This window comes from Meriones unguiculatus, chromosome 15 (genome assembly GCF_030254825.1).
Source record: "Meriones unguiculatus strain TT.TT164.6M chromosome 15, Bangor_MerUng_6.1, whole genome shotgun sequence".
Lineage (NCBI taxonomy): Eukaryota > Metazoa > Chordata > Mammalia > Rodentia > Muridae > Meriones > Meriones unguiculatus.
In genome coordinates, this window is record NC_083362.1 from 35,621,616 (window position 1) to 35,645,186 (window position 23,571).

Here is a 23,571-nt window from a genome sequence, read left to right on the forward strand (position 1 = left end):
CTCCCTCTGCTACCTAATTGCTGGGATCACAGGTATGTGCCACTGCTTTTATTATAATTACAAATTCAGAATGGCCTTTTGTTACACAAGTGAAATATCATATAACAATAGCAAGTATTTTGCTAATTGAAAACCTAGGGTGTGTTATTTTACTAAGTGGCCTTGGTTTTTAGTTCAGAATTCCATATTTTATTCACAATGTAATTTTTCATTATATCTTTGATTTTGAAATTGTTTTCCAATGGACAGAGATAATAAAAGTATGTTGGCATTAAAAAGTCTGATATGGCTCATAGCATATACTATCTAGTTAATAAATATTTTGAGTGAATTAATAAGTAATGTTAAGTTAAATTCCTGACTGAAATTACAATTAAAAAACAAAATTATTATGTTTGTCTCCCAAACATTAAAGAATCATCTTTCTTTCTTTAATCATCTTTCACACATCTTTGGGTGTGGTGGCACATACCTGTAATCCCCGCACTTAGGGAAGCAGAGGCAGGTGAATATCCATGAGTTCAAGGCCAGCCTGTTCTACAAAGTGAGCCTAGGACAGCCAAGGCTATACAGAAAAATCCTGTCTCAAAAAAATCATCTTTGTCATTTGAAAGCAGTATATATTTATTCCATTCAGACTTTACTTAGAATCCGAATAATTTAAGTATCTCTATATAGAAATGTAATGGATAGTAAGCCCCCAAGCTTTTACAAAGTGTAGATTCTATCCTTTATAACTGGATGTTCATTGAAAACCAAAAACTACACCAAAAATTTTCTAACATTTACTTTGAAAAGAGTTTAAACACAACTGAACTAGCTATGCTAGACACATAACACACAACATTCCTTAATGTGTATCTGCCTGTGTATCTATAGACAATAGCTCAGTGTGTGTGTGTGCGTGTGTGTGTGTGTGTGTGTGTGTGTGCATGTATATAGACAATAGCTTAATGAGTGTCTGCATTTCTATATAGATCATAGCTAGGACTTGAATATGTTTCTTGTTGTTGCTGTTTTGTTTTGTTTTGTTTTGTTTTTCAAGACAGGGTTTCTTTGTCTAGTTCTGGTTCTCCTGGAACTCACTCTGTAGACCAGGCTGGCCTCACACTCAGAGATCTGCCTGCCTCCACCTCCTGAGTGCTGGGATTAAAGGTGAGTGCCACATGTCTTAACAGATAAAAGGAGTACACAAATATATGCAAGATTCCAATTTTAATTATCAGCGATGTTAAAAGTTTATTCTCACATCTTAGAAAATTTAAGATGTGAAAATGGAGAAATATATCTTGTTGACTGCTGTATTATCATAACTCAGTCAAGTCTTCAAAAATATACTTTTCTACTAAGCTAGAAATGCAATATAAAAAAACTTGCAAACAATTTGGATTTGAATTAACAAGCCCTGTTGATGCTTTGGAAGAGTTTGAAGAAAACAGTTTGGGGAATATTTTAATAACTTAATAATCTTCTTATGTATTAAAGGGAATAGTTTTAAAAATAGTAGCTTAAAAAAAAAACTTTATAAATTAAAGTGTCAGCTTGGAAATCAAGAATTTAGATCGCGGGGCTGGAGAATGGTTAAGAGCATTGGTTAAGACCCTTCCAGAGATCCTGAGGTCAATTCCCAGCAACCACATGGTGGCTCACAATCATCTATATTGGGATTTACTGCCCTCTTCTGGCGTGCAGGTGTACATGCGGATAGAGTACTCATCTTCATAGACTAAACAAATCTTTTAAAAAAAAGAATTTTTGTCTCAAATTATTATAGTTTTGCTCAAATTGTCCAATTAAGATTTTTATAAAGGCAAAACACACAGTCCCTTGCTATAATTGCTGCATCATCAGTAAATTCATTATTGGTGGCGTTAGAAGCTTATGGAATTTTCTGTCTGCTCCTGGTACGTCGTTCTCAACTACAGTAAAACGTTGAAGCTTTTGTTGCTCTGTTTTATTGTGGTTTTATAAAAAGAAAAAGAGAAAGAAACAAAAAGAAAATGAAAAGAAAAAAAAAGCACAGAATGAGTAACTTCTAACTCTTTCTGGGGTCACATTTTTGGACACCAGTAAAGTCCCTAGCTTAAACTTATCTGAGTTCTGTTTTGATGTGTTTTCAACTTTTGGAGAGGAGATAATAATCATTCCAAAATTGAAGAGCAGAGGATGAAGCTTTGTCTTCATCCCGGAGAACGCTGGCCCCTGCCAAAGCCAAACACATAGGAAGGCTTCCCGTCTAAGATCAGCCTTCCAGAGAGACGTCTCCATGTTGTCTGGAAGGGGTATGACGGCTGGTTTTCAGAGTGGATCGTCGCAACGTGGAATCACCTGAGCAGGGAGGTCAGTTGAGGAATCGTCAGCATCAGGTTGGCCTCAGGGTATCTCTGTGGGGGAGTCTCTTGCTCCGGCTCCCTGTGAGAGGATCCTTCCAACCACAAGCAGCAGCAGCTGAGATAAAGCCGCACGAGGAAGCAGGGAGGTCACAGTTTTGCTCCATTGGCATTCCCTCTCACTGCCAAGCTAATTCACCCCATGAGCTCATTTCTAATTCTGCCTTCAGACAAGATGACAGATAGAAGTTGCACACTCTTGGGTTTGACGTTTCCAGAACCATAGGCAAAACAAACTTGTTCACTGCTGGTACTGTGTTAAGGTAGCATGTGACAACCAGTTAACAATCCGAGGTTTAGTTTTTTACTTTTTCACATGAAACTGGTCACTTACATATTCATTAACTAGAGCTTAGCTTAAGTTATTATGTCATACTTCCCTGTTAACTTTTATGTTCCAGATGCCAGGGCTGGACCCCCAGGATGCTTAATCCATTCTAAAGGTAGCTGCATAAATTCATTTAGGAGGGTGAAGCCCCTATGTTCTAATCATCTCCCATTAGTACCCACCTCTGAACACACTGCATTGGTGATTAAAGCAAGTCAGTTAAAACAATCCCAGGCACTCCTAACCTCGTCCTCCACTTACAGAAGCTGTCTTCTGTATTCAGAACCAGGCCTCAGCCAGTTCCCAGTAAAAGCTAAGGTCTCAGCTTCCACGCTCTGCTGGCACTTCCATAATGTGCATCTTTTACACATTTCTTCAGTTCCTTAAATCTCAAATTCCTCAGTCCCCAAGCCCCCAAGTCCCCATGAACAAATTATAATTATTAATCATGCCTGTGCAATTCACTGTCTTATGTCTGTAACCTTACAAGTCTGGTATTTTATCCTACTTGCAAGTTACAAGTTAGTCATGGATTATGACAAAAAGACATGAGACACTTGAGTCAGAACAAAGTATAGGTTACCGAGAACATCAGCATGCACGTCAGTTCTCTGGATTCTGATTCTACAGTGTGATCCAAAAAAAGGCAAATAAGGTCAATTTTTAGCTTTTCAAGCAGTAGGCTGTGCTATAGGAAAAACACCTGAGCACAGAGACTTGTTATGGGGATCACTGAGCAAACCTTGACCATTGCTCTATAGGGAAGCATTATCTTTATTAGTCTAGACAGAAAGAAAGGAGACTTATCCTCAAGTTTTTATGAGCATTTGTTTGTTTCTCTTGGGTTAAGGCCTAGAAGAAGGACTGCTGGGTCATGGGATAAATTTATATGTCCTTGAGGAGAGCCAGCAGCAATGACCAGAAATGTCTCTTCTTGCAAGACATGCAGAAATAAGAGAGGTATATTAATACTTGCCCTAATGTACAAGGCCAGTAGATAGCAAATGGTAAGTATTCAAACAGACACTAGTCATCATTATGAACACTATTGCCTGTGGGCTAGTACCGGGCAAGGTATGAACAGGAAACAAATCTAGAGAGAATGCTCCCTACTGTTGTCATTCTTCTGAATTTAATGTCCCCTCTAATGGGGGATGTCCATTTCTACTGAAAGTTTTCCAGTCTTCTAGGAGATGCTGGTATAGAGTTAGAATGGTTTGGCATGTTTTGAGTGTCTCCTTACTCGAGACTTGGTTTCTGTCATATGCCAGTCATATGGCAAAGCTGAGAATGTCTCTGTTTAAACGGTGTCACAACAGGTTCTTTTTTTTTTCCAGAAAAACACATGCGATTTATTTTGTTTATTTTGGAATCTATTTAAGTTTTGCAAGTAATACTGATCAGTAACACTGATCATTTCTCACAATTGTCTCCTGGCTCTTGCCTTCTCTTCATTTCAGCCTCTCCATTTTGTTATAAACCAGTTTGGTCGAAGTATCATCTAGACAATTAAAATTGATTGTGTTTATGTGTTCAGTTCCATTTGTTTTGACAAACATACAAATTACAACTATCATCATAATCATAATAAAGATCGATGAATATAACACAAGTTTACTCTTTTAATTGCATCACGTTAATATGCCACCATCTATTTAGCTGATAATCGATAAATGAATATTTGTGTTGTGTTTTGCTAGCTAAAGTAAAGTCACAACGGTTTCAATAAAAAATAATACCAAGTACTAAATAAAATGAGTTCAAAGGTGCGATTAAAGTACCAAATCAGTTGACTTCAAGTTAAGCAAAGGAAGATTACTCTAGGCGGGTTTGACTTAATAGAAAAAGCATGATGGAAAAGTATCACTGACTACTACATGGCCTGGGCCATGTCTGCACCTGGAATCTCCTTCCTCCTCTGAATCTCCTTCCTCCTCTGAATCTCCTTCCTCCTCTGAATCTCCTTCCTCCTCTGAATCTCCTTCCTCCTCTGAATCTCCTTCCTCCTCTGAATCTCCTTCCTCCTCTGAATCTGCCTTTCTTGTTGCTGCTGTGGACAAGAAGCTTCGGTTCCTGCTATACTTACAGCTTTCCTGTCAGCGGCAAGCTTCTCCTGGTAACGTCAGGACTCTTGTCTGCGCAGGATGTCTTTGTGTGCTCGTCAGACATACTTACCTCGTTTTTATGTACGTAAGCTGATTTCTATGCACACCTAAATCTAAATCCACACACAAACTGTTAAGGAGTTCCACTCCAATCCTGAATGATACAGATTTTAGTAGTATATACCTAGCATGGGATGTATGTGCACATATGTTTCTATCCATGTGTGCCCATGCACCTGTGTGCAGGTGTCTATAAAGGTCAGAGGTCAACTTCGGGCAGCGTGTCTTGACAGAACAATGATGTCTACCTTGTTGTCTGATACTAGGTTTCCCAGTGGGACATAGAGCTCATTGATTAGGTCAACAGGCCCCACAGAGCCACTGGTCCTCACCCCTCCTGCGCTGGAGTATGGGCCTACTGCGCCCAGCTTACTGTGTTAAATGTAAACCCTCATGCTCACGTGACAAGCACTTTACAAATGGAGCCATCTCCCCAGCTCAGGTTTAATATACATTCAAGTAGGGGCTTTCAAAATAGGCTCAATATTTTCAGAAATTCACTACTTAATCTGAGGAGATAGGTAGCAAACAGGAACAGGTGTGACTGCAATCACCTTCAGCTAGTTCCTTCTGGGTTGGATTTGCTCCCTGGATCCAGGCAGCCCACACTTAAGGCAGCTACTCTTCCGATGTGTGAGTTATGACTCCTTAAATGTCAGCTTCTTGTAACCCATAAACTTGAATTGTATTTTGGAACAACAATAAAAGATTAAAGCATGCCGTCCACCAAGAATGTTTAACCAGAGTCTCAGGTCCTCTAGAAGTCGGGATTTGAGCCATGTGCTTGTCTGTATTAGGAAACGTGCTCAGAAGTGTGAAGCTGTAGGCACATCTGCAGGTGCAGATATTTTTACTGCTGTTGTACTTACTCTTGTCAGGTGACTTCCTTGTGTGTGATATGCTACACGTCAAAACTGCCCAGAGAGCAATTCAGACCCATCCCCAGGCCTTCAGAATTCACTGAGTGCCAATCCACATTGGAAATCTGAGGCAGGAAGTGTGTCCCTTGAGGAAAAAAAAAGGTGACTGTATGAAAAACTCTAGATGCTGGGAGATCTTTGCCCAAGGGAATTTTCACAGCTCCCAAAAGATAGAAGACACAATGGATGCTCTATACTTTTGAAAATAGTCTAGGTGCCAAAGACAAAATAATAGTAATTTTAACAGGTAAAGATATAAAATTATTTTTCCTCTGAATTTCTATATTCCTGAAAGTCTTATTTTCATAAAAATTAAGATAACATGCATTGCCTATGAACCATAGTGTGACTCTCTGAAGAAGATCAAACCTTAAAAAAGTTGCATAAATTCATACCCATTACATTTGTCCCCTCTTCACTATACCTTGGGCTCTCTTGCCCAGTCGTATTGTATCCAGACGGCAGAGAAACACATTTGGTTTTGTTGTATTTTTCCCCCTAACATCCAAGAGTAAGTGACATGCAATCTTTCCCCAAAAGGCACCAAATAATACAGTTTTATAAGTGGTATGCCTGTGTGTGCGGCCGTGTGTGGGTGTGCATGTGCGCACACGTGCGGGTTCACTTATCCTTTTATGTGTGGAAGCTAGAGGCTAGCACCAGTTGTCTTCCTCTTGCTTTCCATCACCTCTCTGGGGGGACAAGGTCTCTCCATGAACCCAAAGATGGCTGTTTCAGCTGGTCTGGGCGGCTCCTCCCTGGCCCTCCCTGTCTCTAGCTGTGCCATCGCTGGAGTTACAAGTGAGGCTACTGTGCCTGATTTTTTGTTTTATATACATGGTGCTTAGAATCTGAACACGTGTCCTCACAGTTGTGCACCAAGTTATTTCTTCCGCCCCTAGTTTCGGGGTTTTTTTTGTTTAAAAAAAGTATTTGTTTATATACTCAGCTACAACAAATCTATCACTGATAAAAGCTTTGAATCTTGATAATTTCACACAGTAACATTTTACTAAGGTTTGCTCTTCTGTTTGGATGGGTTTTGGACTGGCTTTTAGGGTTTTGTTTCTTTGCTTGTGGAGGTTTTGACTTTGGTTATCCGTAATATGAACTAAAAGACAATTTTTTTCATGTCTTTGGACATTACCATGCTTGTCAAACTCAAGAATCAGCATTGTGTCTGGGTCAAACAGAAAAGCTACAGTGAGTCTGTGTTCTCAGCAGGACCTTCCAACACCTGAGGAGACCAGTCGCAGTTGGAAGACCTCCTTACTGCAAAGGGAGTTCGCGAAGAAGTCATTTCTGAGAATGGAAACTTCCCATGCCAAAAATGTTCTTTCATAATTAAAGAACATTAGTTACCATATGATGTCACATCTTTTGAAGAAGACGGGCTCTGTTCTATTTCCCATAACCAATGGAAATAGTGTTATCATTATATCATAATATTACTGGTATTCATAGTAGATTAAAATATAATGTGTTATTACTCCCTGACCAGCTACTTAAGCTAGAGAGTATCTTCACCCCTAATACTAAACAGATTCTTTGAATTTAAAACAGTATATAAATTAATTTAGTTTGAATTTACTCCCCTTGCTAGCAAGAATAAACATTACTAACATAATAATAAGTACTATAATAATTAATATATTAGGATATCAGTGTTTTATCTTTTACTAATTAAGTACTATCTTCCCTGTGTGCTGTTTGGAATGATGGTTAGGGAATCAGAAAGATGTGCTTAGAGGAAGGATCCACTTAGCTCGTCCCTAGGAAGGCTGCTCCGGCTTCTCAAAATTACCAAGGGGTTGGAAAAAAGACTGACAGCGGCTTTTCCCACTCTCCTAGTTCAGTGATATATAAGACAGTGCAACAGAGGTCAGGTCTTAGTCTTCCCTCTCAATCACATGAAAAGCAGCTCATTCCCAGTGGCCCTTTTTACAGGGTACAGACTTTCTCCTCCTCTCTCCCCAAGAGAAGGTAAAGGAACAGCATTACTGGTACATGAGCGTATGCACAGTAAGGTCGGCTCCTGACACTAGGGTGGAAGAAAGGATCAGAGCAAATCTATTAACTCTTGTGCCCCTTTATATCCAAAAGACAGAAAAAGGAGGGAGGGAAGGTCCCACAAAGTAAAAGAAAATTTGAGACAATCTCTCTATATTTTCATGTAGCATTCTAGTCGTTTTCCACAACCTGCGTGATCCAGGATTCCAAGCTTGTTACACAAAACTTCTTGTGACTTTGGCCTATTTCCTCTCCATTCATCCACTTCTGTTTCAAGAGAACCAAAGCCCACAGAGATACAGAAAACTTTCTTGAAAACAATGGTGCTTTTCCACGTTCAAGAAGCAACCCAGCATAGGGTATGCATTACTGGCAGGAGCTGTCTGGTGAGTCAGAAAGGCAAGTTAACAAGTTCATAATGTCAACACACTGCCAACTTTGTCTCCAAATAGTCTTGTCTTGGTATATTCGATGGCCATTAACCTTCGTAGGATAGAGTTATTGAGAAATGGCATGGTAGTTTAAAACAGGCTTTTGTTGGCTTACGTGCAAATTAGTTATATACAAGTGTAGTTTTGTTTTTTTTTTTTTTCCAGCTGCAATTCTCTCTTGTGTGGCTTAATGAAGTAATTGTTCTTTCAGCTTAATTTAACTCTGAAATGGCAAGAGTTTCAGTTGTTCTGTTAACATTCTGAATGTTTACAAGTAAATATAATTTTAAAATTACTATCATTTAAAAACAATGGATTTGAGTAGTACAATTCTTAGTTAATTTTTCTTTCTACTTTTCTGCATTTTCCACATTTTAAAAGCAGGAATGTGCATATTTTCAATTTAAAAATGTGCACAAAATTATCACACATAATTAAATTAAATTATTTCATTTATGTTTATTAAATATATTAAAATTATTTATATAAAATGAATACATTTTTTAAATAAGTAATTAAATTAAGTACAACAAGAAGCTAATGCATCTTAATTTGTAGACTAGCACAGTATTGATTTTAATTTTTTTGTTTGAGTTTTTTCAACTTTTAAAAATAGTAAGCAGGTATTCCCTGTATGAATAAAGGGGACAGTCCCTTAGGTTATGGACATACTTGATTGGCCTTTCTGTGGCCCCAAAATCTGAATAAGGTGCAGTAGGAATTCATGCAGGCAAGTGCACAGTTAGGATAAGATTATTGGGAAAGCACTGTAACGCCCTGGCAGGACTCTGATGACTGACTATTAGAGTACGTAACTTCTTTCTCCATTGAGGACTGGTCAACTCCTCACACAGCCATGCTGGTGTAGAGTATTGTTCTTCAGCCACTTTTATAGACATGGGATTGGTGCGTGGGATAGTAACTGTGCAGTGCTGGTTCATCAGTAATTACTAGAGACTGAAAAACTACACCCAAGTCTGTTTATGGTGGGCGTGCCTCCCTTAGGCCCACTCTTTCACTCTTCGCGTAGACAATTGGTATTTCTTCCCTTATTATTTAAGATTTCCCCATAAATCTTCTGATTGGTCCCTCTTGACACTTCGCTGCATCTGATTTGGTGCTCCCATAATATTACACTGCATTCTCTATGTCATTTCAGAAAATAATTCTCTCTTTGGTATTTCGTCTCTGACTACGTCACATGCTACTTGAGGCAAAGATAGCTGTCTGCCCTCTTCACCATTCCTTTGCCAGCACCGAGTTTAACGCAGAGGAGAAGCCAAAGCTTACTCATGGGGTAAATGAATGCTATGTAGAGGCTCCATAAGAAGTACTACGTCTGTTCATAGTTCCATTCTCATTAGAATTTAAAAACATGCTGAATTAAAGTACAGACAGTATATGTCCCAACATAAATACTGAAAACTGCAAAAATGAACACATGGACTTTTAAAGCTATTTCGCCATGAGCTGGGAGAGTTTAATTTTCATTCCAGCTAACAACTATCCATGGTGCTCCTATTGAGGTTTGTTTTTTTTTTTTGGGGGGGGGGGGAGGAGGGCTCTGGAATTTTAAAAGTAGTCATAATGCTTATATGGAACACGGCTGACAAATTCCATAATAAGGACAGGGAGTGAGACATGAATGCAGAAAAAAAGGCCCTGAAAGAAAACTGCACAAAATGGCATCCCAACCAATCTTAGACAACAGCTACCAGCTCAGGAGAAAAACAAAGGAATTAGAGCTGCTTCTTGTAGCAAAATAATATTTGTTTTTTCTTCAGCAGATATTTTAACCAAAAAGGAGAAGGAGGAGGCAGAGGAAGAGAAGAAGAAAAAGAAGAAGAAGGCGGCAAGAGAAGAATAAAGAATTATGAATACATAGGTTCAATACAAACAACTGAAAAAAAGATAAAATAATGTGAAAGAATAACCTTCAAAAGTAACCCAACAAAAAATAAATAAGAAAGCAAATTCTGTTACTTAGACTCAATGCATGTAGAAAATCCAAATGAAAACACCAGCAAAGAAAAAGATTAAATGAACAAAACAGTAGCTTCAGAGTGGAGGAAAAAAAAGCCTTTCGTTATTAATCTTGATTTTGAAAAATATTTTTAAAGTTTTTAATATTCTTAAAAGAAGGTGACCTTTCACTATTTAAGCTGTTACAGCAGGAGGCTTTAGGTAGGAACTGTCTCTTTCCTACTCCCTCCTCACCCTGTCTTAATCACCTCCTATTGTCATGATAAAACACTATGACTTACAGAAGAAAACATTTATTTGGGGCTTACAGCTTCTAAGCCTTAGAGTCCAGGATAGCAAAACAAAGGAATGTTGACAGGAAAAACTGAGAATTTATATTTTGATACACAAAAGTTTGAGGCTAAGGTTGTCTGTGTAGTGCATAACAGATCAGTCAGAGCTAGACTTTAGCTGTGACAGAAGAGTAGCTGTGGAGATCAACATATGGTCCAGAGTGGTAGCACACACCTTTAATCCCAGCACTCAAGAATAGGATGGGTTCTGTGAGTTCAAGGCCAGCCTGTTCTAAAATCGAGGCCAGGATAGCCAAGGCTCTGTTACACAGAAAAAAAAAAAATCTACCAAAAAAAAAAAAAAAGTAACATAAAGAAGCCAGGTGGCAGAGAAAGGCCTCTGATCACATGCAGAGGATGTTTCCTGGTTGGGCCCTTTTTCTCCTTCTGTGTCTGGGAAGTTCTGTGCTTCCTCTGGAAAGCTCGCTTGGACACCCTTAGGAGGCTTTCTCTATGCTCCCACACTTCCACGGCTTTGTTATACTATGTTGCACTGCACTGTTGCTTTTGTTTGGTTCTCAAGTCGATGGAGAATTCTCTGTGGATTGTATTTATTTTGTTTTATTATTTTGAGAGAAAGGGGGTTAGGGTGTCACTACCTGGCTTAGGCTAGCCTTTATCCTCCTGACTCATCTTCTTTTATGAAATTATTTGTGCCACCATGCCGAGCTTGGAAAATTCCTTGAAAGTAAAGAATGTGTCTATATCCTTGGTGGGTATGAATACTGCCAACAGTTCCAAGCATATAGTAGTTACTTATAAAGTTTCAGTTGGCAGCTCAGTATCCAAATGGGTTCCCTAGTAAGGGGAACAGGGGCTGTCTCTGATATGAACTCAGTGGCTGGCTCTTTGGTCACCTCCCCCTGAGGGGAAAAGCCTTGCCAGGTCACAGAGGAGGACAATGCAGTCAGTCCTGACAAGACCTGATGGAGGAGGACCTCCCTTATCAGTGGACTTGGAGAGGAGCTTGGGAGGAGATGAGGGAGAGAGGGTGGAATTAAGACGGACTGAAAGAGGGGGCTAGAGCTGCGATACAAAGTGAACAAACTGTAATATAAATAAATAAATAAATAAATAAATAAATAAATAAGTTTCAGTTGAATAGGTTCTAACTACTTGCTTAGGAACGTTTGGTGAGAGGCTTACCAAAAAACAAATCTCCCGTGTACTTTTCTTTTTCTATATAGCATACTGCAGATTGGATGAATAGCTCACTTAGTAAAAGAAGCATACAGTTGTTAGGTAATCACAACACATGTAAGAAAGCCTTGGTGATGGTTACAAAAAATGTGTATCTTATGCTCTCACTCCATGTGGGTTTAAAATCAGCAGAGAGATAGTTAAGCGGCTTACATTTGGGGATTATTTTTCCCTTGGCGATTCATGACAATGTTCAGGACCACTTTGGATTGTATTAACTGGGAGGATGAGACTGCTCCTGGCATCTGGTGGGTACAGATAATGGGTGCAGCGAGGCCTCTACAAAGCACAGAGCAGCCACCGCAACAGAGAATTGCCTGGGTCCTAATGGCGACAGCCAATACTCAGAAAACACTCCAACCACACAGCAAATCTGAAGCCAGCCTGGTCCTAATAGTGAAATCCAGAGCAGCATGGGGCCACATAAACTCTGTGGAACATGGGGAGAGGAATCTTGACCTGTTACCTCAATCACCCTGTTTTACCAGTTCCTGTAATGACTTTGGAAGTTGTGCTAGGCGCTGATGTAGATATGAACACACTGCTAGTCACCTTCTAGGAATTTACGGCTTCTAAGAGCAACTATAAAGAGCTGAACTCTGAACTGAGGGAAACCACAATCTCAAGAAGCAAGGGTTGAGTTTTTGGTGTCTGCTTTGATCCCCAGTAATTTAAGCTCTGCCAAAACAATCAGATGATGATAAACATAATCTCAGAAACATTGGATGAGTTATTAGAAAACATTAATCAAAGTATTAGAGCTGATAAAATGGATAATGGCTTTACAATAGTCACTGAGCTACTTGAGCAGTAAAATCTTACTTTTGTGACATTTAGGCCTGCATATAAGATTCAGCTTGTGTAACAAATCAGAGTCATACATGCCTGCACTTCAAGTACTCAAGAGAAGAAGCAGGAGTTTGAGGGCAGCCTGGGTTATATAACAAGAACAAAAACTAAGCCAAACCAACCAAACCAAACCAAAACAGTAGGTCAGCTTAAGAAAATCAGGAAATGTATCAACCCAGAGTCATGAACTATTTTCTACACGACACTTCAGCCAAACTCGCACCCAGACTCCAGAGCTTCTGTCACAGCTGTGGTGGCAGCAGTACACTGGCTCCCATGCCACAGTGGCGTCATGGCACAGGTAAGTGTCTACTTCCACCTTTAGCTGCTTAATGACAATACTGCTATGGTCTACCAGCAACCTTTGCTTTTTCATTGCCTTTCACCCCTGGTTTTTTTTTTTCTTGTGTGTTTGGGTTTAGGGTATTGGCTGTTGATGCTGTTTTTATTTTGGTCCTTTTCATTGTGTGCATTAGTCATTGTACGTCACAGAACTATATAAGGACACTTTCATCCAACTATGTAGTGTGTTAAACACATTTTCCCTCACATTCCTGTGAGACAAGGTTTTGCCATGAATTCTGGACTGACCACAAACTCATGAGCCTACTGACTCAAGCTCTCAAGTGCTGGGATTATGGGTATGTAACACTTTGGCCTGCTTCTAAAGCTACTGTTTTAATGAAGGTTCTTAGCATGTCAGCCTAGGTTACTGTAACCTGGGGTTGGGGTGGGTCTCTTATCTTTAGAGTTTTCTTAAGTCACTCATGGTTTTACATGATGATGTAATAACCATAACCACACAATAATGATGATGATGACAATTCTAGGTGGATATAGCTTGAGGGCTGAAGGCTCAAGTTTAAAAGCTGGATTGACTGGATTTCAAGCACTTAAATACATTAACACATTTAATCCTCCCAGCAACTGTGACTCCCTCTACCCTGCAGGTGAGAAAACTCAAGCCCGTAAGTAAGTCGGAAACCATTTGCACCCAGTCATGATTTGGTCTCAGAATGGCTTTGTGCTCTAAGCCCTTAATTTCTGTGCTACACTGCTTCTCCGTCATCTGTCACTCGGTACTTGGTGTGTCCTATCTCCATACCTGGGGGAAGTTTCCACAACTGAGTCTAATGCACCAAACTCTTTCGGTTTCAGAGTCACTTTTACATGAAAGTGGCTAATTGCATGTCATTTCGGTTTGACTGTGGTGGTGAGATTTGTGTAATTGTTCTCAGGTAGTCCTGTTTGTTTATATTTTGTCTCCACTTAATTAACACTTAATGTTTAAGCTTGACTTTTTCATGTGAGAAAGATAGAAGGAATAAACTTGAATCTTGAGTTGTCAATTAAAAAGTTCAGTCTTATTCATTATGGTTTATGATTTGTCTGTCTTAAAGCAGCTAGAGCAGATGCAGCTTGTATTGGCAAGCCAATTGGTTTAGGCAATGAATGGGTTAAGGAATGTCTACCCATTTTCCCAGGAATAACACTGCAGTATTACATGCCTCATTCTTCAAGTTGCACATACAGTATTATAGTTAAAAACAACTCTCTGGATTCAAACTGCTTGAATCCATGTCCACTATTTATCTTTAGGAGAATTAACTTTTCAGACTCCCAGTTATTTGACCATCTTCTATCAGACTTCTGAAAGGATTAAAGGGGAAAGTAAACTTAACTTAATCAATGTAATATAATATTATACATATTGCATGGTTTAAAAACTGTAGCTATTAAAAAAATGTAGCTATTTTTGAGTGCCCTTCTCTATGCCCAAGAGAACTTGAAGAGGTTAATAGTGAAAAAAAAAAGATGATATCTTTAGGACTCTTGTCTTAAACGTTGATATGAATATCAGGACAGCATCTTGGTAAATGCCGCCTGTAAGAGAAGATGAACAAAAATAGTATTACCATAAAATACATTACAGAATGGGAAGTTGAAATGTGTAAGTCCCAATTTATTGTCTGCCTTGTCTCTTCTTTCTCTGCCAAGTACCTCACCCAATACTGTGCAAGCTGTTCAGCTGTGTTTCTTTCCCTTCTCTCTAACACCTTAACCCTGCTCTTCTCAAGAGCTCATTCCACAAACACTGTAATGTTCCTACTTAGATGATGATCCAGGAAAGGCACAAATAAATCCTTACTTCTGCTAGAACATATTTAAATCTCACTACTTGATATTCAAGGTGCTTCAAAAATCATTTCTCTCTAGTCCTTGTCTCACTTCCCTCCATTAATTCCCTCACTGTCCTACATCTTTGCTGAGTGGAAGCCTGCTTTTCCATGCCTCTCACTCTGTGGGTTCTTTGTTTGCTCATGTCTCCTTTCTTTGTGTCTGTCTAGATCCTGGCCACTCTGAGGTCCAGGACTGTCAAAACCCTCTATAAAAGCATTGTCTAACTATTGTGGCTTCATCAAGGTTTTCCTACTAAAGATTTTCATAGTCCTGGTAGTATATCATAAAACCACCTTGCATTTTCCTTTTAACTCTGGTGTCTATCTGCTGGAGTCTCTGTTTCTCAAATGGGTTATCATTTTGTTGCATGGTGCTTACATGTATCTTAAATGTATGTGCTATGCTCAGAAAAAGCTTCAGTGCAATCTTACTAATAGACTTCAGAGGATCCTTCACTGCTTGGCAACAGAACTATTCAGAGAAATACGTGCCTCTGTAACCTTTATGTCTGGGGCTCCACCCAATGTGAGATCACCGTTTCTTTCTGCTTGAAGGCACCATGACACACTATTTGTCAATTCCTTCTAGCTGGGCCCTGTACTGATCCTTGCCTTTCAAGTCTTCAGGCTCCTTGACTTATCAGCACACCTTGACTTACTTCTGCAACGTGGTCTTTGACACTGGCCTCCTTCCTTGGGTGTGAACCCAAATCACTTTGCTGAGGTTGGCTCTTTATGGCCGCTTTACTGGCACCTGAAGATGGAAATTATGACATCATCTAAGCTAATGATCCTCAAACATAAGAGGATAAGATCACTTACATGCTTATTAAAAATTCCAGTGTCTGGGTCCTGTTCCAAACCTTGTAAATGAGGTATTCAAAATAAAGGCCTCAGAATTAGAAATATTGATAAGCACCCCAGTAGGAGTATTCTGATTGGATGAGGCAAGGAGACTCACCAGCTGACTGGCGAATCACTTGGTTTGTATTGCCCATCAGAAGCCAGTGTTTGGAGGAAAGAGAACATTGATGTCAGGAACTTGGCCTTATAATTCATTATAAGTACTGACAGACCACTGATATACAACAACCCACCGAGACTCTGAACTTTAATTTTTTTCATATTGATAAAAAAGAAAAAGAATGTGATGGTTTGGATGAGAGTGGCCCTCATAGGCTCATACATTTGAAGGCTTGATCAACAGTTGATGGAACTTTTGGGGGAGGATTAGGATGAATGTGTCACTAGGGGTGGGCTTTGAGGCTTCAAAAGTTCATGTCATTTCCAGTTAGCCTTCCCCCACCCAGCTTCATGGTTGAGAACATCTAAGCTCTCAGCTGCTGCTCCAGTGCCATGCCTGCCTGCTGCCATGCTCACTACCATGATAGTCATGGACTAACCCTCTGAAACTGTAAACAAGTACCCAAGTAAACGCTTTCTTTTGTAAGTTGCTTTGGTCATGGTCTTCACATCAACAGAAAGGTAGCTAAGACAGAAAATAAGAGAAGGAGAGAGAAAGGAAGGGAGAAGAAGGGAGCTATAACACGTCATTAGCTCTCCTTCATGGATTCCCACCAGAATAACTTTCAGGGCTTTCTGAAATATTACCTCTACTAGTTACATTTCATGTTGTTGTGATCAAAGACAGATGTAACTTACAGGAGGACAGTTTTACTTTAGTTAATGGTGTCAGAGGGCACAAGCTATTATACTGGGGAAGACCTGGAAACACGGTAGCAGGACCAAGAGGCAGAGGAGACCAAGAGCTGTATAGAGCTGTCATGTCAGCAGCCGTACATTTGCCCTCAGTGACCCACCTCAGTTTAGGGCTTCACGGTCTCCCCAAATGTCAGAAGGCATAAGATGATTCTCAAACACAGGAGCCTACAGAGAGCATCACAGCAACTATAACATTCCCAAAGGTCTGAATTTAATAGGGACAGCTATACTATTGAAGTTAAAATAAAGAACTGGTAACTGCTAAGATGCCTTCAAATTGATAAGTCTGTGACTTAATATTATGTGATATAGCATTAAAACTTTGTGCCAATGGTAGGCCTTTTATGTCTATTATAAAATACATTATTGTTGTTGTTGTGTGATGGCAATTGGATGAGAGTCTCACAGTAGGTGAGCACTCTACCACACAACTATATTCTCAACTCTCCACTCTTTCTCAATATCATTTCATTATATATTTTTTACTTAGGAGAGTGGATGAATAATCTCAACTATTTTATGAATTATTAGAACTTTGTAAAAAATATCCTGGAGTGTAATAAAGTATTTCAAAATCTGTTGCTCAAAAAAACGTGTGAAATGAGTGACTAACTAAAATGAAATTGGTGTGCAGTTACCCATTCCTTTGATATTTCAACTAATATCTACTGATAAATGATTGTTGTCTCAAAGTTCTTGTGCTAATTGCTAGAAATACATCTATGCATGGGCACCACAAACCAAACTCAATTAGAAATATCAACACTACTGAGGATTACAATGGAATATGGGAAATTATAGGAATTAACCTCTTCAGTTCCAGAAGACATACAGGATGAAGTAAAGTTAATGATGAAACCTGATGAATGAACTGGAATTAACTGTGTGTAGAGGGTATGGGGTCCTTGTGCTCACAGACAGCACTAGGGAAACCAGGACTGTTAAACATACAGGTATTTCTCTTCAACAGAAGGGAGTTATAGCTGTTTCTGCCCAGAAATATGGGAATGAATGTAGCTAGTAACCTGGAGACCTTTGCTATCTATAGGGCCAGGCTTCACCTGAATCCTCTAGACTACTATGTTTGTCCAAGAACCTTCTTTCCCAAGACCTTTACCCTGAGCACTGCTTCTCAGTCAATAGAACCCGTTCTGGGAGAGGTCACAGGTACTTAGCAAAAGACATGAACTTTGCAAAATCTTGATGTAGTCATGCCTTAAGCGTCATTGCAATGATTATCACAAGAAAACTTTCCCCCAAAGTTGTACTGTGTTTAAATTTGCCAAAAAATAAAGTGCTTGGGCCAGACTCTAGCAGTTTAACCAACCCAGGTCACTGAGTCATGCTGAGCCAGATGTCTCTCTTCCCTCACTCAGGTCCTTGCTCACTCCCCACAAGCGTGAAGGCCAAGCTTCACTTGAATGGATTCAGAGGCCTTGCAAGGTGGCGCACGCCTGTAATCCCAACACTTGAGGAGGCAGAAGCAAGCAGATTGTTCAACGCCAGCCTGGTCTACAAGCAAGTCCAGGACAGCCAAGGCTACACAGAGAAACCCTGTCTTGAAGAAGAAAAAAACAAACCTCAAAAATGAACTTAGAGTATACTAAAGAGAGAAAGAAGACCAAATAGCCTGAACTTGTAAGTGGAAGGGAAAGGGCTGTGTAGGTCCAAGTGAGAGGGTTTAGAATTGACATTGAAACCACCGGAAAGCTAATTAATACATTAAGCAGGTGCTGAGATGATATAGCCTACATATTTACAAGTCCTCATCCCATAGTGTTTGGGGTACAGAGATTCCTTAGCGGCTTCAGGGGGAGAAAACAGTTGTAATAAATAAATAGTTGGAGAAAATATGATGGCCTAAAGTGTTAAATGGAAGCAGAGATTGGAAAAGGTATGAAAAATTCTTTCATGTTTGAAAGGCTATGAGAGATACAGTCAAGAAGACAGTCAAGGTTCCAGCATTAACAGGGTAAAGACTATGCTAGCTGCCAAGAAGAAAGCCTAAGGGAAGAGCAGTTCTGGGCAGAGATGCTGAGGTTAGTCTTTGAATCACCAGTGAGCCACCCAGTTCGATGTCTTAAGTAATATGAGTATGAACACAAAACAAAAAGCTAGCCTACAGTTGCACAGAAAGTTCTCCAAAGTATAGGTTAATAAGAGAAGTCACAAGAGATGAATCAACCACCCACTGCATGCTGGGAGTTCTGGAAGGCTTTCAGGCTCATGTGTTTGCAGTGTTCCAGAGACCCACATTCTAATAAAAACAATGATGCATGCTCTGACTCAGCTGACATGAAAACTACATTGGAAATTCCTATTGCCTATACTCGGCTTTCTTTTCTGCCATCTGCAGATTGATCTGACTATTACACATCAAATTAAAAATCCGTCTAAAAATTAACTAACCAGCACTTTGTCTCAGTTTAGACTTCAAGCCAGGTGGAATGGCATAATCCTACAGTCTGGGGAAGTAAAGGCAGTAGATAGCCCTGAGTTTGAGGCCAGCCAGGGCTGTATGATAAAACTGTGTCTCAAAACATGCACATACACAAAGGGCTAGAGTGAGGGCTCAAGGTTTAATAGCATGTACTGCTCTTGCAGAGGAGTTTGGGTCTCAGAGCCCACACTGGGTAGCTCACAGCCACCTGTAACTCCAGCTCCAGAGGATCTGACTTCCTCTTTTGAATTCAGGTGTGTGTGTGTGTGTGTGTGTGTGTGTATACATAAATAAAATAAATATTTAACACAGACAGACTTCAACAGGGTATCTCTTAACATGCAAAAATGTTTCACTCAAAATTTTAAAACATGTTAAGAGTTGAATTCTATTTACATTGATATGACATTCTTTTCAGTACTGAACAGACATTCAGGGAGCAGTCTGCATGTTCCTCTACTCAGCCTCATGAAGTGAATTTTATAGTCCACAGGGCTGGGGTCACAATGCCCAAGGTCTGTTAGACCTGTGCCATATGTAAATAAGTCCACAGTCTAGGAGCTTCTTAGAGCACAATCTACTTTTCGAATGTACTTTGTAGCTTAAATTAGCATGCATTCAAGAGCCAAACCTTCTGTTTGAAAGTTCACTTAACACCGTAAGTAGTTACCTACTGACCCAAGAAGTGCTTCAGGGATGCCACCTTTCTCCGATGGCCTTCCTTCCTTCCCCTCTCTTCTTCCCACCCTCGCTTTCCCCCTCCACTCTTCCCTCCCTCACTCTTCTTTTTCCCTTCTCTTCCCTTCCCTTCCCTTCCCTTCCCTTCCCTTCCCTTCCCTTCCCTTCCCTTCCCTTCCCTTCCCTTCCCTTCCCTTCCCTTCCCTTCCCTTCCCTTCCCTTCCCTTCCCTTTTCCCTTCCCTTCCCTTTCCTTCCCTTCCCTTTTTTCCTTCCATCTTTGCTTCATCCTTCAAATAGTTTCTCCTGCCATGCTCACAGAATGAGACAGGTGAGGCATATAAAATCTGAACAACACCTACTGCATGAAGTGTCCTGTTTTTGCAAAGCACTCCAACAGAAGCACACCTTTAAGACTAGAAAGGGGTAGCTTTCTCATGGACCATGGTTTCCAACTCACTCATTTACGGAACAAGGCAGCAGCATTCTGTTTCGAGTGCTTACTCACAGGTTGTTTCATGGCTTCAAACTAAGAAGGTAATTAAGTTTCTCACAGTGAGGGCAGACACTTTTTTGTGTTGTTTTATTAAGTCTGCATGCCTACAACTGTACAACCAGCACATTTACCACTGGAACATGTGGCAATGGAGACCCTTAATTATATCAAATGTGAATTGTAATGGCTTCACTTCTGTGTTTCCTAGCTCTGCTTTCTTTCCGTTCCTGACCTGCCTGGTTAGGCATGCATCAACTCTCATAGCCTGCTTAAAGAATAAATGGTTGTTTCACTGATTCATTTCAGTTGCCTGCATTATTTTCTACCTTCTGCATTCTGTGGTTTAATTTGCTTTAAGGTACAGGCTAGAAGTCATAGGCTTGCTCTTTCATCTTCCTCTTACATGTGTTTAGTACTATAAACTGTCCTCTACTGTTTCTATTCTTGATTCCACAGTAGAGACGCCACATGGGAACTGAGCACTTAGAACTGAGCAGAGATTTCACTGCTGTGAAGGCTACTGTGAGGCATCCAGCCACTGAGCAGATGCATTTGAACCTTCCTCACTGTATCAGTCAGAGGCGGCAGCTGCCCCTCTGCTCAGGCTCCTCTTTGCAGTCTCCTTTCGTGGCTGGCCCAGCAAGCTGAGCTTCTGGCCTTCAGTACACATAAGTAAGGAGAATGCTTTAAAAGTTGAGAGTCTCTAACAGATCAGTGGCCTTCATCAGAGCCTTAAGATGCCATCCATCAGCCCAAGGGTATGGGGTCCTTCCCAGGCTCTGTCCATCAGCCAAAGGGTGCAAGGCCCTCTTCAGACTGAGGAAGGGCGGGGAGAGCCTCCTTGTAGGCTAGTGGTTATTCTCAATTTGCTAGTAGTTTATTTAACTTTTATGTATTGTTTATTTTTATGTATTATTTATTATGTTTTGATAATTTCATACACATATGTAACGTACTTGGGTTTATTTCGTCACCATTACTATCTCTCACCCCACATCCCCCACCAGAGTATTTTTTCTTCTGTCTTTCAAAGAAGCCTACCTCCTGTTTCCCTGTCTTGGCTTTATGACCCACTGAGTTCACAAGTGATGCTGACACATCACAGGAAGAGATTATTTACTGGAATATGGGCAACTTGCTAGTGGCTGTAGTACTGAAGGAGATAATTTCTCCTCCTCCAGCAACCGTTAACTCCCACAGCTCCTCGGGGAGGGTGGGCATGGGAGCCCCTCCTTTGCTTTACAGTTCTGACTCACCTTACCTATCTGTTAAACAGATCTTTTTCAAACCAATAACGTACATCTCATAATATTTGTGTTGGTTACCTAACATTTCAAGTCTTTGCAAATTGTTTATCTAATATTTAAAAAGTCAGAACAAGCCAGATGGTGGTGGCACACGCCTTTAATCCCAGCACTCAAGGGGCTGAGGCAGGTGGATCTCTGAGTTTAAGGACAGCTTGGTCTACAGAGTGAGTCCAGGATAACTGGCTACACAGAAAAACCCTGTCTCAAAACAAAACAAAACAAAGAGAGAGAGAAAGAGAGAGAGAGAGAGAGAGAGGAAGGAAGGAAGGAAGGAAGAAAGGAAGGAAGGTAGGAAGGAAGGAAGGAAGAAAACAAAGCAAGAAAGTGACCATTATTGCTGAACATGGAGGCACACGCCTTTAAGCCCAGCACTGGGGAAACAGAGGCAGGCAGATCTCTGGGAGTTCAAGGTCAGCCTCAGCTACAAAGTGAGTCCAGGAAACCCAGGACTCTGTTACACAGAGAAACCCTGTCCCAAAAAAATAAAAAATAAAAAAAGTTAATAAATAAAAGATCCAGATGTGGTGGCACAAGCCTTTCTTTAATCCCAGCTCTTGGGAAGCAGAGAGAGGTGGATCTCTGAGTTTGAGCCCAGCCTTGTCTACAGAGCGAGTTCCAGAACAGCCAAGGCTACACAGAAAAATCCTATCTCAAAAAACCAAAAAAATGAACAAATAAAAAAAGAACTGATGTTCTCACAGTGCTGACACTGCACTGCCTCCAAATTATGGTTTGTCCAATAAGGTCACAGAGGTTATTATTAGTACAGAGATGATACTGGGGTGCAGAACTATTTATTTTCTCACTGACCTTCTAGCAGGAGAAAATTCCATGAGCAAAATTGTGAAATGGTTTTCAATGTCTGCAAAACTGAATGGAGTTGGATTCAACAACTATATGAAGATCAAAGAATAGGTGTCAGGCATTTTTCTAGGCAGTGGTGTCTTAGTGTCTGTAGGACATAGCTGTCCTCACTTTAATGTCTAGGGAACATCTTTGAGTTCTACCTGAGAAGCAAAATGACTTTCCTCCAACTTTTCTTACAGTCAGTAATTTACAGTGATAGTTTCAGTCTGACACTGCAAATTGGGCATGTTTACTTAAACGTGCTAGCTTCGTGTCTCAGTTTCTGCAGTGACAGGATTACTAGCATATGCCACCATGTCTGCCTGTGTTTCCTTCATTTTCAAAACTTGAAACTGCATAATTGATTCATGTAACAAGTTGTTAAATCTTATTAAAACTGTAATATTAACATAAAATATTATTTTAACACTAAGTATATAAATCGACATCATTATCAAAAAAAATCAATGTAGTCATACATCAAAAGTTATTTAATGTTTAAAACAAAATTATACTATATTAATGTGCTATTATATTCTTTCCTTACAGAACCAGTTTTTTACATCAACTAATATTGTTTATGATTATATAACTCATCTGTTACTAAACAGCAATTTTGTTTTATCTTTTTTTTTTTTACTATAAGCACCTTTATACATTTTCTTCATACACTTAGAGTAATTGTTCTTTATCCAATATAATTTTTGCATGGAAGAGTATTTAAGGAGTTACTTTGCTTTCAGTCCCTGGAAACTCTTCTATTAAATAAATTCCACTAAATTCTATCATTTCTACTAAATGAATGAAAATGAATGAATGAAAATGAGGTCAAGATATTAATGTTTTACTTAAATATTTGCACCTATAGTCATGTTTGGAGAAGTTTCTTAGTAACTTTTCTAGTGCCATGGTAAAATACAAAGGCAACTTATAAAATAAAATGTTTATTGGGGTTCCCACTTACAGAGGGTTAGTATCTGTGGTCATCACGGCAGGGAGCATGCTGGCAAGCTGGCACAGCACTGGAGCAGCAGCCGAGAGCTTACATTCTGATCCACAGATACTAGGCAGAGACAGAGCTACCTGGAAATGGTGTGAGCTGTTGAAATCTCGAAGTCCACAACCTGTGGCACACTTCCCTCTTCAAGGCCACGCCTCCTAGTCCTTCCCAAACAGTTCCATCAACTGAGGACCAAGCACTCAAACAGATGAGCCTATGGGGCAGTTCTCATTAAAGCACCTTTTGATAGGAAAACCATGCTGGCTTCACAAATTAGGGTTTGGGTTTTTTTTGCA

The 23,571-nt window shown here is 39.9% G+C and overlaps 1 long non-coding RNA gene across 1 annotated transcript; it reads left to right on the forward strand.

Moving 5' to 3' along the window:
• The first annotated feature begins 12,628 nt into the window (after positions 1-12,628).
• Positions 12,629-18,914, forward strand: LOC132647968 (uncharacterized). The gene is made up of 2 exons (XR_009586293.1): positions 12,629-12,909; positions 17,887-18,914. It is a non-coding gene; the product is annotated as an uncharacterized LOC132647968 (long non-coding RNA).
• Positions 18,915-23,571: the final 4,657 nt, after the last annotated feature.